Below are 3,728 nucleotides of genomic sequence, written 5' to 3'. Positions count from 1 at the left end.
TCTTTTGGTTTTCCTCTTTAGAATGCTGAATTATATTAATAATACAGAAAAGGATTACTCTTTATAGTTTTCTTTTCAGATCTGCAAATCCTTGAAGGACCCTGTCTAATGGAATCATGCCTATCTGGCCTTGTTCCCCCCACTTCCATGCACCTTCCTCAATATATTTTTATGTACTATAATTGCCTTAAGGGACCACTTTTAAGCATCTAAATTATGTGCTTTAGTGGTTCTCAAAACAGTGCACCAAGACCCCCGTGGGGATGCGAGATTTGGAGGCCCTAATCCTCCTCCTCCTGCTTACTTTTTCCTGGAGGGGAAAAGAGACAAGGAGGGAACTAGGAGTCTCTGCCTGAGGGAAGAGAAGAGCTATTTCTTTGTAAGATGTTAAAATATGAATATACATGAATGAGTAAACAAAATATGTACACTAAACAAACAATATTTTTATTCATATACTACATCAAGCAGGGAGGTGCAAAACTCAGATGTAGATGTAAAGGGGGTCACAGTGATAAAAAGTTTGGGAACCACTGATATATTTGTTCAGCATTCATGGGAGACATACAGGGATTCAGCCATTATTGCTGCCCTTTATAGTATACCAGAATGGGAATCATTTGGCCTCCAGATGGTATTGAAGAGCTGAGAGTTGCTACAGAACCTGACACAGTAATACCACTAATTTCCATGAACTTATCCCTCTCCTTTGGGGCAATAACTTCATGTTTTAGATGCTAAACCCAGAAAAGCATTTTGTTACCAGGAGTTCAATCTTCAATTTCTAGATCAAGGACCTCAAAATATGACTTTTTAGGTACTTAATTAGTGTTGGCATCCTGGTTAACAGAAAACAAGCAAGCCCCAAGAATGCAAAACGTCAGTGGCTGCTATTTGAATAGGAGCAGATAGTCTACAAGTCATTAATTTCAGCTAGCCTTTTGGAACAAGCTGTTGGTAAGAGGGAAAGGATGTAGTTTCTTTGCAAAAGTAAGTCAGGACTTTAAGGCTTGCGTCTCTAAAATTATTTGCTGGGTTGAGGAGGGACAGAAACCACTCACATACCTAAAGGGGTGGTCAGACAGTTCCGAAGAAGCGGCATGGAGCCACCCCCGTTTCAGCCAGATCAGAGCCGCAGCAACTGCACACCACAACCCCGATCTGGCCTTTCCAGGGTGTGAAAAGGAGCTATTTGCACCATGGAAAGGGTGCCGTAGCCGCATTGCTGTGGCTTGGCAGCACTCCTTCGGGCAGTGCATCATGGATGCAGTGCCATGACACCATGTGCCATGTGGTGCAGTGCGTGGTGTGATAGTGCCCTGGAGGGCAGAATTGGGCCGTATGTCATGTGGAGGCAACACCCTGACTCCGCCACCAGGCTGGCCTTAATGGCTGGTCTGAACAGGGCCAAAGTTAACATCTTCGTATAGAAGCAAGGGGCAGAATTCTTCAATTACAGAATAAGCCAGAAAAACAAACAGCAATTCAGTATATTAGGTACATGGGGAAAAGCAGAAATACTACTTTTTCATATATCCTGGGCCGAAATGAAAGAATTAAAAAGCATTAGGACACTTAAAACAGAGCACTCTCACAATAAAGGATCTAACAGTATTTACCTAGAAGGGGAGACCACTTTTATACACAGCTGATTTGCAATATTCCCAGCAAGAGTGGATCTTGCTATCTAGTCTTGCTGCTGGAGTTAAACAAGGAACAATGACTTTTTGTCAGCTTTGACTCATGCAAAAAAACAAAATGAAAAAAACGGTTGAATGCTCAGCTCTTGGTACACAGGGGTGTAGAGTCAGCTTCTCTTGAAAAAGGTGAGGAAAAAGAAGCATATTAGCAGGAATTTCTCCCTTGGCCAGATTGTCCCTCCGGCAGGGTTCAGTTCCCCATAGCAAAGCTATGTCCCACCACAATCAATGTATGTTCACTGAATGTTAATGGCATCAGTATCATGTAGTGATCTGAGCATTGGACTTTAACTGTGGACACCAGAGTTCGGTTCCCCATTTGAGCATAAAAACCCACTGGGGGACCTTGGGCAAGGGACACATTCAGTCTCAGAGGATGGCAATGGCAAACCCCTCTGAAGAAACTTGCCAAGAAAACTCACTGATAGATTCGCTGTAGGTCAAAAATGACTTGGAGGCACACAGCAACAAACACTTCTGAAACAGAGGAATAATACTTCAATGCAACAAGGACACGGCCTGAACAGACAGGCCAAAATAAAGCTACTTCTGGTCATTTTGGAGGCAAGCTTTTTACATGATGCAGGCGTCCTAAGAGGCTGGAAGCTACTCCAAAGCCATGCTCCAGTCCTAAGATGCGTGTGTCAGTTAAACAGCATACCTCCAAAGTGACCCAAAGCAGCTTTATTTTGGCCTGTCTGTTTGAGCCCTCTAAATACTGATATAATCTTGTTGCTCTTTAAAGCTGCTTACCAAAAGTCAATTTCCCTGGGTTCAAAAAAATCGAGAGGATTCATTTTGTTATATGTGCAGTAGCAAGTATCAATATACAGTATGAAGCTATTATCTTTGTTCATACCTCTGCTAATGGACTGGAATTTGTGACTAATTCAACCCAACTGTTTCTCTTTTTAGTCTTATTTTGTAACCTGTAAATCCTTTACTGTATGTCCAGAAAGGTTGAAATGTTATGCGACTGGTTTCTGGGTATTGCCATTTCTAATGTCAGATAATATCAATTTTAGCAGTTCTTGACAGTTTTAATAATTCCTGTATTTACTGCTTTCACACATCTACACTGACAACTGTAAAGATCTGAAACATCTGGATCACTTTGCCCAACCCTTTGAAAGTTAGGACAAGGGCAGCTTTCTGGATCCTATTCTATCCCAACTCTCACTACTGTAAATATGCTTTATAATCTGGGTTTTAATATCATTCTTACTGCATCTAAAGAGGGAGGTTTATTTCCATGAAAGATCATGATAAAATAAAAACTAGTTAGTTTTAAGGTAGAGTCACATTTCTTTTGTTCTCCCCTTAGCTTTCTCTTTTTTATGCTGCAAGGGATTTAAACGGTTACTTGTCTGAAAAATTCAATAAACAATAGCATGCCAAGTTATGGTTACATGTATTCAGGCTTACTGGATCCAAACCTGTCTTCACAACTAAACTGACAAACAGATGCAAACCAAAATAAAAAAAAACATGCTTTGTGTTTGCTACTAAACTCTGGTTTGTTTAAACCATGGCATGTTACATCCAAACCCTAAACCATCAATGGCCCTGGGTAATTTCCCCAACAGCCATCCCGGAAGTAGCAGCTGAGAAAAGGGATAGAAGAGAAACATCAGAAATGGGAAAAACCAACTGGTTTGACTTGTTATCTGTAAGCAATTCATTGTTAATTTTTTTTTTAAAAAAAATGTAGTTTAGCATAACAGGAATGTAGTCCCTGAAACAAATTATTTCTGGAAGCGCAAATGCTATTCTGAAACTTGGAAGATACCACAAGCCACTGTGAATGTGAAGGTCAGGCCTGCACAACTTGGCAGTAGGAAGGGGCCAAAATTAAAATAGGCTAAACCTCTTTGGGTCGCATATAGGTTTTAATTAAATATTAATTAATTAATATTAATTATTAGTAATTAATAATAATACATATTATTAATATTAATTCCAACCTCCTCCTCCTCTGCCCGGCCCTCTCCTCAGAAGAAAACCAAGCTGCGGAGGAGCCTTCCAGGG

The sequence above is a fragment of the Sceloporus occidentalis genome, unplaced genomic scaffold, assembly GCF_023333645.1.
Source record: "Sceloporus occidentalis isolate IW3139 unplaced genomic scaffold, rSceOcc1.0.p SCAF_5, whole genome shotgun sequence".
NCBI classification, from domain to species: domain Eukaryota; kingdom Metazoa; phylum Chordata; class Lepidosauria; order Squamata; family Phrynosomatidae; genus Sceloporus; species Sceloporus occidentalis.
This window is presented reverse-complemented; position numbering follows the sequence as displayed.